A 15,108-nucleotide genomic window follows, 5' to 3' on the forward strand; every position below is an offset into this window, starting at 1 on the left:
GCAGGCAGGGAGGACAGTGCCCAGACCACCCTGGGGCTCCCCCCAGCCTGCCAGGCTGGTACTCTTACTCCAGCCACTGACAAGAGTCCCCATGTTGCAAGCTAGGTTGAAACAGTGCCTCAGGCCTCGGGGCACATGCACCCCCCTGCAGGGCTGGGATGGCTATTCCCACACATCCCCAACTCACAGCAAAACTTAAAAATGAAAGTTGGAAGATACAGCCAGGAAACCAATGCTCAAGAAGCAACTCCAGGGTGACTCTTCCTAGAGCTATTGCTATTGAACATCTTTAAAAACATTTCCAGGGTGACTTCCTAGAGCAATTGCTGTTGAAAATCTTTAAAATTCTTCATTTCAAAATTAGCTTTTATTACACTGTCTTCCCTATTCTACCAAGACTCTAGAAAACAAAACCATTACAATTTCCAATTCTATCTTATAGCAAGTTAGAAATACACGTTTCCTCAAAGGATTCTACATGTTTCCTTGGCAATATCCTTTCCACGCCCCGTACTACTGCCCACAACAGAGAAGGCTTTTCCAACTCAACCCAACCCAACCCAACCCAACCCAACGGCCCTGAGATAGGCCCCTAACGAATCGTCTACAAACTCTTGAGACAGGCTTGCCCTGACAAATCATCTGCAAACTCCATCTTCCATTAAAAACAGTACCGAAAATGAGCATATTACCACTTTTTAAAAATTACTGTAAAGTGGACAGTGTTCAGTTCTGTGAATTTTGGCACAAATATTCCCATAATCATCATCACACAAGCAGAACAGTCCAACAGCCCCAAACCCACTCACGGGGCCTCATAAGCATACCCTCCCATTCTCAGCAACCACCCTCTCCGTGTCCTCCCATGACTCGGGTCTATCTTTTGCGAGCGTTGTGGCAAAACACTCGCAAAATCACAATTTCCTGGGCATCGTGCTTGGAGGTGCACCCAGGGTGTCCTGTGATCAACAGCCAGGCCTCGGGGCTGCTGGGTATTTATTATTCCACATATGGCTGTGGCACATTGTAACCTGTTTTGGACAACTATAGACAGCGCTATTAACATCTGGGCACAGTTGTTCTTAAACATCAGATTCTGTTTCTCTAGGGTAAATACCCAGGATTGGGGTCACTGGGACCCACGTTTGTGTGAGTTCAGTTTTGTAAGAAACCGCCAAGCTGTCTGCACCGTGCTGAACCCCAGCATCGCACAGGAGTCCCGACTGCCGGTCCTCACCAGCACCTGGGGCTGTCGGAAGACCTTAGTCAGGCGCTCCAGCAGGGGTGTGAACAAATTCACTGCGGCTTCGGTGCACATCTCGGTGCAACCAGTCACGCTGAAGGTCATTTCAGATGCTTTCGGGCCATCCTCCCGTCCTTCTCAGCGAAGCATCTGTTCAGGTCTCTTCCGCTTTTAAGTCAGGTGGTTTGTTCTCTGTCATGAGCCGTGGGAGTCCTGTGCATTCTGGATACGAGTCCTTTGCCGGCTGCATGGTTCGTAGACATCTTCTCCCCATCTATCGAAAATGTGTCTCTTCAATTCCCTAGGGGTGTCTTTTATATTAGAAGTTTAATTTTGATGAGTCTTACCTACTTGTTTTCTTCCTTGATTATGGATCATGGTATGGCTAAGAGCTCTCACCCTAGGTCTCCACAATTTCCCTTTGTTCTGCAGGTTTTGTAGTTTGGTATTTTACATTCAGGGCTATGATCCACCTTAATTTTCATACAGAAATTTCTCCCTGTTTTCACTCTTTTGCATATGGCTGTCCCATAATTCCAGCACCATTTGTTGAAAAGACTCAAATTCCACTGAACTGCTTTTGTGTCTTTGGATCTGTTCTGGACTCCACTCTGTCAGCTGACCCGTGTGTGTGCATCCTCAGCATAATTTATGACTTTACTGGCTGTCTCTGTGAAAAAAAGTAACTCTGTCTGGAAGCAAAAACTACATTAGAAGTGCTCTAAATAAGATTCTTCCTGTTGTCAGGAGAGCAAAGCCACTGCCCTAAAGCAGAGGTGAGGCCTCAACAGCTCCCAGGCACAACCTTAACACACAATGGGGAAGGGAATTCATTTCAAGGGCCACAACATGAGACCAGCATAGCCATGAAAACTGCAATAATTTCACAACAGAATGAAATTCATAAAGAATTGCTCAGAAGCGTGTGATAAGTTACATAAATCACTGTTCCTTAAATTCTGACGGTTGACTAGAACAGAAATAGCTTCACGGTACAGTTCAAACAGGAGAAAGGTAGGTAGGGGTGGTTTCCACACCACACAGGGCCTGCAGGAAAGGGACACTCTTCCTCTAAATGGGAGATCCCGGGAGTGATGTGATAAACCATGGTGAGAGTCACAGAACTGTGCAAGCCGGAGTCGCGGCCTTTGCCCCACCACGGAGCCTGTGTCCATGAACGACGAGGCTCAAATGTCAGGCCGGGGCAACCGAGGCAGTTATCAGAGGACAAGAAAACGAGCGCACGGTGGAGGCAAAGGTCTGAAATCGCGCGGCAACTTCGAGTCAAGTGGGACAAACTGACTCAAAATACAGGTTCCAAAAACCACCACAGAGAGCTGCTCCTCAGCTCTGGAAAGGCTAAGTGACTAATGCCCACACTGAGCATCTGCTCCCAGAGACGACCCTGGTGACCTAAGGCCCAGCTGCTCCGAACCCGCGCCGAACCTCAGTGAGGAACTTTGTTGGTATCTTAGAGCACATTGACATGTTCCCTTAAAATCTGGTATTTCATCAACAATGCAGGCGCCAGCTTGGACTCATACACATTTCGATTAAACAAGATAATTTAACCCTGACCGTGCCAGGTAAGAGGTTTACTACAATCTTTAAACAGAGCCAGAGGCTACAGTCTGCTCCTCCACAACACCATGTCTCTACAAGTTCGATGGGTTTTTACTTTCCATGTCTTCACTTGCCTAGTGCTAGAAAGCAGATAAAAACAGAAGGAACCCAGAAACACTATTGAATGAGACTCAAATATCTTGCAGTCATCATCGAGATGAGATGTTTATTAAACAGAAATGTTCTCCCCTGTAGAAAGCAGCACACATCAACACGCACCGATAACTGTCGCCAGCATTCCAGATCATCTTCCCTTCCATGGCCACAGTGCAGGGCAATGGACCACGCACACCTGCAGACCCACGGAAAGCGGGGTGACACGGCCGATTCTTGTAGCGAGCAGGCCAGGGTGCACTCAAAGAGCATCTCTTTCCAGAGGTCTGCCATGGAAAGTTACACATTTATTCCACGAGTTAATGGCACTGCACCGAACATTTCTGTAAGAGTCTCTAAGCAAGTATTTCCTTCTGCCTACAATGGCCCGACACAAACTGAAAAAGCTCTTGGAGCTGCCAAAGACTTCAATATCCCCTTAACTATTGTCATGCACATCCATGTGAAGAGACCACCAAACAGGCTTTGTGAGCACAACATGGCTGTTTATTTAACCTGGGTGCAGGCGGGCTGAGTCCAAAGAGTCAGCGAAGGGAGCTAAGTGTGGGGCCGTTTTATAGGATTTGGTTAGGTAAAGGAATATTACAGTCAAATGGGGGTTGTTCTCTGGCGGGCAGGAGTGGGGGTCACAAGGTGCTCAGTGGGGGAGCTTTTTGAGCCAGGATGAGCCTGGAAAAAGAATTTCACACACACACACAAAAACCATCGCTTAAGGCAAGGACTGGCCATTTTCACTTATTTCTGGTAGAATGTTATCAGTTAAGTCCAGGCAGGGCATTTGCACTTTTGTGATTCTTCAGTTACTTCAGGCCATCTGGGCGTATATACGTGCAAGTCACAGGGGACGCGATGGCTTGGCTTGGGCTCAGACGCCTGACAACTACAGTCTTTACTTTTAAGGTGTGGGGTAAGATCATATAATCCCCAACTAAGCTCCTGATGCTGTGTGTGGCATCCAGCAACAGCACGTTCCATTCCTGGATTACATTAGACTCAAGAGTCCACAGTGAGAACGATTTCTGGTGAATGAAACACCAGGCAGGAGGGTGATTCCGCTGGGCAGCTCTTCACACACAGCCCAGGAGCTGAGGGGAGAGGAAGAGGCCCACACGCGTCCACCGTGCTCACGCCCCCTTGGAATGCGCCCCACTCCTAGAGACCCGGACCCAAGGGAAATCTGACCTGAAAATGGGCAAACCCTCACTTTGCAGAGGGACAGGGACTCGGGGCCACAACTTGACCTCAGAGCAACACAAGTGCAGACAGCACCCCAGGACACCCTCTCCACCCAAATTCAAGGAGGAAAACCAACGCCCCGCCCCCTTGCGGAAACCCCCGGCTGCTGGAGAAGACGCCTGCCGGCGTGTGCAGCCTCTCCCGTCCCACGTTCCGGGCTCAGCACCTGTGCTTCAGCCCTGGCACTGCTCGCCACACCCACAGGTGTGCCAGGAGGGGCAGGTCCTAAGGTCTCCACTGCACCAAAGCCTGCAAGGCAAAGGGGCAGCTCCCTCCAGCAGGAGTCCAGAAGCACACACTGCACCAGCGTCAAGGCATGAGAATTCTCCCCTCGGTCTCCGAGTCTCCAGTCTGTTGCCCGCCACGGTCTTCTGCCAACGGCGAGGCCCAAGCTGGGCGGCACATTTGGTTCTCACCATTTCCCTTGTCAAATCAATACTGCAAACATATCCAATTCATCCTGTCACTAAAAATGAAATAATCCGCCATCTCCATCACAGATGATGCAATCAGGTTTTCATTACTTGGGTTTTTGTTTTGTTTAGTTTTTTGGTTTTTTTCTATTTTGAGATGGTGTTTCTGCTCTGTCGCCCAGGGTGGAGTGCAGTGGTGCGATCTTGGCTCCCTGCAACCTCTGCCTCCCGGGTACAAGTGATTCTCCTGCCTCAGCCTCCCAAGTAGCTGGGATTACAGGTGCCTGCCACCATGCCCGGCTAATTTTCATCTTTTCAGTACAGACGGGGTTTCACCATGTTCACCAGTCTGGTCTCGAACTCCTAACCTCAGGGGATCCACCTGCCTCCTTCTCTCAAAGTGCTGGAATTACAGGCATAAGCCACCACTCCCGACCATTACTGGTGTAATTTCTAAGCCACTCTCTCACACCCACTCCCTTTTTTTTTTTTTTTTTTTTTTAAGAACCAGCTTTATGCCTATATTTTTTCCAAGAGAACCAGTTACCCCATTTCAAGTACAAATAAGACACGGTGTTTAAAAACCAAAAATGCCCATTTGCACAGAAGTCTCCAAATACCCAGTCGATTTAAGCCTTGAGAATAAGATCAAGCTGTTGGCTGAATACAACTTCCCTTTCCATCTGTCTGCCTGTGAGTTAGACACAAGGATGAAGCCACGAGCTAGGGACATAAAGGCAGGAACCAAGGTAGCGGAGACTCCAAATAAAAGCTGGAAGACCAACACAAATGCACCATACCCTGCACACCCTCCTCTCCTTCCTTTTCAGAATTTCCAGAGGATGAAACAGGGACCTTCTCAGACGTCCCACGATGCAGGCGGCCAGAGGGGAAGGCGGCGGCAGCCTGAATGAGGCGACCGGGAAATCACATTCCACAAACAGAAATTCTCCATGTGCTTTACATCCTCTGTCTCTGAAGAACTATGCCAGGCTAACAGTCGCTAGAAAACCGCATTCAAGTGTCATTTCCCATTTCAAGCAAAGAAAACAGTGGTGGGGCATGAGGGAAAAACATAGCCATGTGTTCTGGGCTATTAAATAAGGTTTTTTCTGTTATAAACGTATAATTTTACATTCTCAGATTTCTGTATAATTGATATGCTTCCTAATTAGCAGACATAGTAATAAAAAGTGAATTCCAAGTGTAAGATCGGAGGAACCGTTCACATGGCTTCAGGTTCTGCTACTGTGTTTCAACTTAAGAAAATGGTTCTGTGTGTTGGTAACAAGGCCTGAGAGTCTGTGTGAGAGTCTGTGTGGCTGTAATCAGGGTTCGTGTTGGCTCCCTAGCAGAGGATGTTACACTGTTACATTATCTTCTACAAAAAATCCTGAAAAAATGAAGGCTGAATAGACATACACACCCACCCAAAATAATCCAAATGTCCACCGATATGAAAAACAGATGAATTACGGCTTCCATCGTGGAATATTCTTCAGCAGTGAAAACAAACTATAGCCACAGGTGCCAACTAGGATAAAGACAACCTTTTAAACACGCTTAAAGTGAACTGACTAGGCAGAATTCCTTGATTACAGGCATCTGCTCCAAAAGGGTACTGTTATTAATCCTGTGATGTAGAATGATAGTTAGCAACCCTGTTTCGGGGCACATCTAGAAAAAAGCAAAATAATGACTACACAATTTTAAATTCTTTGTAAATTATAACTATTACTATGAAAATTCTAAAAATGTGAAAATCTTCCCAACTGTTATTGGACACGCTTCAAAATAAATACCCTGGCATTGCTTGCCACACCCACAGTTGTGCCAAAATAAATGAAAATATAGCCCAAGGTAGTAGAACTGAAACCTGAAGATGTACGAGCCGTCCCTGTCTCGCTATCTATACATCGGGTAGAAATTTAAGAGCAGGTAGTGACACTGCAATGCAAGGCTCAAACCAACTGGGTATTTGGAAACTTCTATGCAAAGTGGCATTTTCGGTTTTTAAACACGGTGTTATTTGTACTTCAAACAGGTAACTGTTTGGTTCCCTTGGAAAAAATATAGCCATAAACCTGGTTTTTTTAAAAAAATACGGGAGTGGGTATGAGAGAGAGTAGCTTAGAAATTTTAAAAGTATCAGCAGGGAGCAGTGGCTCATGCCTGTCATCCCAGCACTTTGAGAGGTAGGCCCAAGGGGCCTTTGAGGACACCGGTCTCCTCTGCTGCCTGCCTGCTGGACTGACCCCCCAGGACATTCACTGGGTTTCCACCCCTGTCTCATTCAACATCCCAAGGGTGGTCTTCATCCTCGTCTGCGGCTCAGCTCTGCCCCAATTTCCTAAATCTCTGCCTTCAGAGCCTGAAAACACCCACGCCCAGGGTCACCCTAAGTCCAAGTTTACCCCAGAGAGTCCCAATTTTATGTTTTCCAGGCATCGCCTTAGTGATAATTTATCCTGTAAATTCCCACTGCCTTCACAACTCACCCCTGCTGTCTCCCAGCAGAACCCACTCAGATGCACATGCCCCAGACCCACACCCAGGTCTGTACATGCTGCCCTGCTCTACCCATGTGGGGACCACCTCTCTTTCTTGAGGAATCAGCTGGCGATCATCTCCTTGTGGAGGGCTGCCCTGACTTCCAACTCTCTCCAGCAAAGGCAGAAGCCATCCTCGGTACTTCCCCAAAACTCAGGCCAAGTATGAAGATGGCGCAGATGCTAGCTGTGCCTGGGATGCCATGGGCAGGGTCCCCAGATGCTCTGCACATGGCCCGGGGCACCGCCTGAACACAACAAGTGCTGAAGAAACAAAACTGACGTGCACTGACCTCTGATAGGGCCTCCTTCACCATCCACATCTGTCTCCCCTCTGGACAGTAAAATCCACAAGACACAGAGGGCTTGTCTCACTCATCTTCAAACTCCCAGGGTCACCCTGGTAGGTAAAGGGGACTCAAATGTCTTCTGAAGGAAGCGACTGGTTAGCTGCCAAGTTAAAGGGCCTCTGAAATTCAGAGCTCTGCATAGCAGTCCAGCACACTTTATTATGAATGACTCCAACCACAGCAGAAGTGGCCGTGGAACCAGTGCTAACCAATTCAGGGTTTGTTCACTGTTTCTCAGTTCATTATCACAACGCATTCTCACAGAGCAGCTGCGCACAGATCCTCAGACATCTACACAGAGTGGGACGATGGCGCCAAGTCACGTCAACGTCCTGTTGCAGACTGGGAGACAGCAGTCAGACACGGACCCAGGCAGAGCACAGACCTCGCGTTAAATCGGCTCCGTGTAAACAGCACTCCCTGCCAGGCCCTTTCCTATCTGCACAGCTTCTACAAATTCAACTCTCGCACCTGACACCTAAGAATACTGCACACCCCCATGTGAATCCCCTACTCACCTCCCAAAATGACCCGCCATGGCCGAGTACAAAAAATTTCAACATAAGGGAACTGGAGGGCATGTGGGGCTTTCTCGAGTCCCTGCTGCCTCCTGATGGGAGGGCCCAATGCTTCACACCACTAGTGAAGGGCGGGTCTCTTTGGCCCCCCGGCTTTGACCTGGAGCTTAAATCAGCATTAACTAATTTCACTTTCCAGGACCGACTTCAAAGGCCTGTAAAGCCAGAGAAGGGAGAGGAGATGGAATACGCCCTCACCTCAGATCTGCTGCAAGCACACACTTCTCAGATGCGTCCCAAGGTGCACAGCGTGTCCGATGCCTGTTTCACATCCACCGACCTGCAGGTCTTCTATGTGGCATCAGCCTCCTGGGCACTGGGAACAAGAGGTATAATGGCAAGTCCCTTCTGCAGCAAAGCTGAGGCAAAGGGACCCAACACATTGGAACTGACCTTTTTCTGACAGTATCAAAACAGAAGGAAAATACTGTACAGTCAACTCCCCCTCACGCAGGTTTATTTACCTGTGACTCAGAGGCCATGACAGAGAACTTCAGGTTCTTACCGATTCCTATTTTCCCCATCCAGGAAGCCTTTGTTTTTAATATCGTACGAACTTGCCATTTTGTAGGCCAAAAACAGCAAATATTGGCAGTTTCCTACAGTTCAACTGAATAAAATATGATCATGGCCTTTTGTGAAACCATGAAGAAAAGGTGGATATCTCAATATGTGTTTCCAGACTGGCTTTGTTCCTGAAGCGGTAACTCTGTTCACTCAGGATATTAGACACTGAAGAATAAACATCAATATCCCACCAAGAAAACCAAAGGAATGAAATAATTTTGCATCCACCTTGGAACCTTTTTAGGACAAGGCAGGACACAAACTTCTAAAAAGCTGCAATTGTCCCTCTGTATACACAGGGACATGGATTCCAGAACATGCCCCGAGTTTACCCAAATCTACGTATCCACAGGACCCCACGGCCACCCTATGGAACCACATGTAGGAAACGTCGGCCCTCCACAAAGCCAGGTTTTTTCAATAAGGGTTTGGTTGGAAAAAAAATTAACATAAGTGATCCTTCGAAGCTCAAAACCCATGTTGTTCAGGGTCAGCTGCATTTATTACTTGTGTCATATCTGAGGCCTGAAAGCCATCATTCTCGATACCTTAATGTGATGGTTAACAAACTAACTGTTCCGATTAGAAAGAGGAAAAAGCTTATTTTTAAGCTGACAATGAGAGTGGATGCGGCTACGGTGAACGGAGAACAGACCTAAGCCAGCACCAAGGCTGGGGTGACTGCCTGTGCTCAGACCCACCAGGGCCTGTTCTTCCATCTCCCTCTGCTGAAAGGGATAAACTCCTTCTCCCCCACGACTAAAGGGCCTTTTTAAAATATTCACATGAGAAGTGCTATGAAAAGCTGAAAGGTCACAGATAACATTTTTAAAAATAAATATTAACGTAAGCATTTAATTTTCGTATAAGGAGTAAGGAAAGGATCCAGTTTCAGCTTTCTACTTATGGCTAGCCAATTTTCCCAGCACCATTTATTAAATAGGGAATCCTTTCCCCATTTCTTGTTTCTCTCAGGTTTGTCAAAGATCAGATGGCTGTAGATGTGTGGTATTATTTCTGAGGACTCTGTTCTGTTCCATTGGTCTATATCTCTGTTTTGGTACCAGTACCCTGGTGTTTTGGTTACTGTAGCCTTGTAGTAGAGTTTGAAGTCAGGTAGCGTGATGCCTCCAGCTTTGTTCTTTTGACTTAGGATTGTCTTGGAGATGCGGGCTCTTTTTTGGTTCCATATGAACTTTAAAGCAGTTTTTTCATACGAAAATTAATTCAAGATGGATTAGAGACTTAAATGTTAGACCTAATACCATAAAAATCCTAGAGGAAAACCTAGGTAGTACCATTCAGGACATAGGCATGGGCAAAGATTTCATGTCTAAAACACCAAAAGCAACGGCAGCAAAAGCCAAAATTGACAAATGGGATCTCATTAAACTAAAGAGCTTCTGCACAGCAAAAGAAACTACCATCAGAGTGAACAGGCAACCTACAGAGTGGGAGAAAATTTTTGCAATCTACTCATCTGACAAAGGGCTAATATCCAGAACCTACAAAGAACTCAAACAAATTTACAAGAAAAAAACAAACAACCCCATCAAAAAGTGGGCAAAGGATATGAACAGACATTTCTCAAAAGAAGACATTCATACAGCCAACAGACACATGAAAAAATGCTCATCATCACTGGCCATCAGAGAAATGCAAATCAAAACCACAATGAGATACCATCTCACACCAGTTAGAATGGCGATCATTAAAAAGTCAGGAAACAACAGGTGCTGGAGAGGATGTGGAGAAATAGGAACACTTTTACACTGTTGGTGGGATTGTAAACTAGTTCAACCATTATGGAAAACAGTATGGCGATTCCTCAAGGATCTAGAACTAGATGTACCATATGACCCAGCCATCCCATTACTGGGTATATACCCAAAGGATTATAAATTATGCTGCTATAAAGACACATGCACACGTATGTTTATTGCGGCACTATTCACAATAGCAAAGACTTGGAATCAACCCAAATGTCCATCAGTGACAGACTGGATTAAGAAAATGTGGTACATATACACCATGGAATACTATGCAGCCATCAAAAAGGATGAGTTTGTGTCCTTTGTAGGGACATGGATGCAGCTGGAAACCATCCTTCTTAGCAAACTATCACAAGAAGAGAAAACCAAACACCGCATGTTCTCACTCATAGGTGGGAACTGAACAATGAGATCACTTGGACTCGGGAAGGGGAACATCACACACCGGGGCCTATCATGGGGAGGGGGGAGGGGGAAGGGATTGCATTGGGAGTTATACCCGATGTAAATGACGAGTTGATGGGTGCTGACGAGTTGATGGGTGCAGCACACCAACAAGGCACAAGTATACATATGTAACAAACCTGCACGTTATGCACATGTACCCTAGAACTTAAAGTATAATAATAATAAATTAAAAAAAAAACACGTAAGCATTTAACAAGCCCATTACGATTTAAAGGAAAAAAAAAAAAACGGTATTAAGTTCCTGGGTGCAGGGGCTCATGGCCGTAATCCCAGCACTTTGGGTGGCCGAGGTGGGTGCATCACCTGAGGTCAAGAGTTTAAGACCAGCCTGGCCAACATGGTGAAACCCCTTCTCTAACGAAAATACGAAAATTAGCCAGGCATGGTGGCGGAAGCCTGTAGCCCCAGTTACTTGGGAGGCTGAGGGAGGAGAATCACTTGAACCCGGGAGGGAGAGTTTGCAATGAGCCAAGATCATGCCATTGCACGTCAGCCTGGGCGTTGAGTGTGAAACTCCATCCCAAAAATAAAAAAAAATATAAAGTTTTCCTTCCAATGAACCTATCATTCAGCCACCGAGGTATCCTATAGCTACTTATTCAGCCATGAGATACACCACAGGCGATATAGGCGAACAGGACACAGTTCTTCCCTGAAAGAAGGCTGCACCCTCAACAGAAGGGAGGCACATACTCCGAATGGAATCGGCATAGGGAACAGATGCTGCTGCAGGTGAAACTGGCTGCACAGAGCACCCACTCAAGTGTCTGAGAAACAAGGAGCCGTTGGTGCCATCACCTTCCATACTTGAGCTGGGGCAGTGGGGAGCCTGTCATCACCAAGGACAAAAAGCCCCAGAACCACACAACGAGCTTACAAACTCACCGAGGCGATGACTGAGCAATGTGTGTGGAGTGATGCGAACACGCAGATGTCAGGGCCACGCGCGGCGTTGGTTTTGTGCATCAACCTGAGCGTGCCCGGGGTGCCCAGATGGCTGGTTCTGCATTATTTCTGTGTGAGATGCATGTTTGCCTCTGGACTGAGTGGAGACCCATCCTCGCCGGTGTGGGGGGCACCACCCTATCCCCCCAGGGCCCGAGTAAAACAGCAAGGCGGGGAAAACTGGGTTCACTCCACCTGTCTGGCTGATGGGCCAGTGACATCCGTCTTCTGTAGCCCGTGCTTCTGGGTCTCAGCTCCTCAGACCCCGGTGGGATCTGCACCCTCCGCTTCTCAAGTCTTCAAGCCACACCCTCCCAGGACTCTAGCTTGCAGCCTGTGGGTCCTGGGGCTTCTTGGACTCTGTAGCCCCTGCAGCAAGCCTCGCCCTGGAGACACACGCACACCCGGCTGGCTGTCTCTCTGGAAGCCCTGACTAAAAGCCGCCCCTAAAAGTGGTCTTCAGAATTTTTTTCTAGCCCTAAGATCCCAGCGCCCCTCCTACAATTCTAGGCGGAAAGGTGAATGGAGACCAATGGACAGAGGTGTGTGCGAGGACACGCCAGGCAGCAGCACTGGGCAGGAGGGCACTAACGCTCACTAAGCAAAGAATCAATGTTGCTTGCCACAAAAATGAGAGCAGTAAAGATTTCTTCAAACAGAAATGAGTTTGTATCATGATTTGCTCTTAATACATAAGAAAGCATAAAAGTAGGCCTATTAACAATTACATAAGTCTTTAGAGGCCCTTGAACTACTTCTGCCCCGAGTCCTTCCCTTGCTATTGATGGAAATATGGGAGAAACCAGGAGGTCTGAGCGTGGACCTGGCCGGGCTCCCAGGGGCCGAGGAAAGCACCCATCTGTCCAGTCTTCCCTCCACCCCGCGGGGTTCCCTCTTACCCAGACTCTTGGGCTGACGCGGCTCATGCACTCAACAGCGCCATCATTAAACGTTTAGCTTCGCATCACGAGGGCCTCCTCTGGCCTCTTCTGACCACTCCTGAACCTCCAGTCAGCATTAGTCTGCAGGACACGCGTGGACAAAGTTGATGGATCACGGCCTCCAACGAGGAAGGTGCCAGGCAAGGAGTCGGAGAGCCGGGGATGGAGCAGCCCTCACCCAGGGAGGCGAAGGCCAACAGCGGCCACCACCGAGGACCTCCCTTCCCACCCTGAGGGCAGCTCACCCAGGGAAGCGAAGGCTGACGCCGGCCACCACTGAGGGCCTCGAGGGCTCTCCCCACCCCGAATGCGGCTGCGATCACATTTTCCCATCGCACCAAGAGACCCCTGTATTGAGCACAAACCTTTCCAACCTTCGAATCAATAAGGAATCACAACACAGACATTCCCTCAATCCAAATGGCCAGCCCACAAAACAGACATGCAATCATACACATTTCCTGTGGGAAAATCAGTCAGTCTCTGGGGCCTCGCGCCAGGGGTGGGGGAGCATCATGGGGAGACGCCCCAGCCCCAGCCTGGCTCCTCCCTCTATAGCTCCTTTTCCCTCCTCTTCCCCCTGCCCCTTCCCACCCCCCTTCTAGCCTCAGAGGCTCCTTCCTCAAATTCTTTCCCCTTGATGAAGTCATTCATGCCCAAAATACAAGGCAAAGTCATGGGGGCTCAAGAGAAAATCCATACCGTGGCTCGCGTTTTAGATTCTCATAAGTTTGAGAATAACCAAGCAAGAATCTTTGGCATCTGAATGGTCTGAAGGATTCTGAGCTCAATGTCCTGCACTGGCCCGGAGTGGATCATGGGTGTCTCGGACATCTTCACAACTCTACACCAGTTATTTTGAAACACACCAGCAGAATAGAACCATGTGAATAGCTGCTTCTCAGTTAAAAGTAGGAAAAGACTCCAAAAGCTGCCCTCAAGGAACATCCTTCCCATGAGGAGTTTTCTGCATCGGGCCCTTCAGGCACAGGCAAGGCCCCCGGGCCCAACTCCCTCATCCCTGCGTCATAAAGCAGCAAAGGCAGTGGGGAATAAAGCAAGTGAAGGAGTCAGTCCCGCACAAAACGGGCTCCAGAAGCCACAGCTACTCTCCCAGTGTGGGAGCCAAGTTCAGAGACCTGGAAACACCAGCATTCCCAGGGAGGAGGGCAGAACAATGCCATTTCCCCCTAGTTTAGGGAGACACCACCCCACGTCCTCTGGCCTTAAAAGAGGAGAGACTTCACATAAATGATTTCAATGACTCCACCACACACAGAAAGTGGGCTGAGGGCTAACACTATCATATAAATGCCTGGCAAAAACACACTAAATGAACACACAGATAAGCAAGGTTCTCCTGTTATCCACCAAATATTCAGAAACAAATCCAGTAAGCAATCTCTTTGCAATCAAAAGACCAATTCAGAGGTGCAGATTAAAAATAAACATACAACTGAACCCTTAATACACCAAGAACCAATTTCCACGGAAGTGTTATCACATCACCACCTCCCAGCTGAAGGAAGCAGCACTGGCCACTGACCAGCTGTTCACTCGTGGATCAGTGAACGAAAGGCAGTGCTGTCCAGGACAATGATGAGATGTTAACCTGAAAAGGGCAAAATTGCAGAGGCTGGAGGGACCTTCCAGGTAACCCGTCCCCCTCAGTGGACAGAGGACCCCCGTGGGACCACAGAGCCCAGAGCTCCAGTGTGTTCGGGGCAAGGACTCAACTGCAACCCTGATGATGTCCGAACGCCTTCTGCCCTTCTGTGTCTCTGCCCCACTAACAGGGAATCCGTGAATGCTAAGGAAATGTAACGCATTTTACAATACATGTAGATTTTTACCAAATTAAAGATAAACAGTGACAAACTTTGAGAATTAACTAAAATATAGTTCAGTGAATGCCCAAACTCAAAGCTAGTCTCCAAGAGGTGATAAGCTGTGTGTGGTGGTTAACGCCTGTAAATCCCAGCAGTTGGGGAGGCTGAGGCAGGAGAATCACTTGAGCCTAGAAAGTTGGGGTTGCAGTGAGCTGTCATTGCACTACTGCACCCAGCCTGAGAAACAGAGTGAGACTGTCAAAAACAAACAAACAAAAACAAATTAAAGGAGTTCAAATGAACTCGCTCATACCCTTTAAATTTTCATTTGGGTACATGGGGTGATCTAGTTCCTTTTTCCCTTGCAATACATGAATAATCTAATAATTAAATATAATCTAACAATTACATGGGAAAATTTAATTATTTTCCCATTTCATTATTCCCTATCTCAGGGAAAAAGTTAAAAGTATTCCCTAT

At 47.6% G+C, this 15,108-nt stretch overlaps 1 long non-coding RNA gene across 1 annotated transcript in view; it reads right to left on the reverse strand.

Moving 5' to 3' along the window:
* Positions 1–3,985: 3,985 nt before the first annotated feature.
* Positions 3,986–15,108, reverse strand: part of LOC139361296 (uncharacterized) — a 29,449-nt gene continuing 18,326 nt past the window's right edge. The window contains exons 2-3 of the long non-coding RNA XR_011618841.1: positions 8,305–8,422; positions 3,986–4,654 (exon numbers count right to left, since the gene is read on the reverse strand). This is a non-coding gene — a long non-coding RNA (uncharacterized lncRNA). The remainder of the gene's footprint in view (positions 4,655–8,304; positions 8,423–15,108) is intronic.

Source organism: Macaca nemestrina, unplaced genomic scaffold (genome assembly GCF_043159975.1).
Source record: "Macaca nemestrina isolate mMacNem1 unplaced genomic scaffold, mMacNem.hap1 Scaffold_143, whole genome shotgun sequence".
In the NCBI taxonomy this organism is placed as follows: Eukaryota; Metazoa; Chordata; class Mammalia; order Primates; family Cercopithecidae; genus Macaca; species Macaca nemestrina.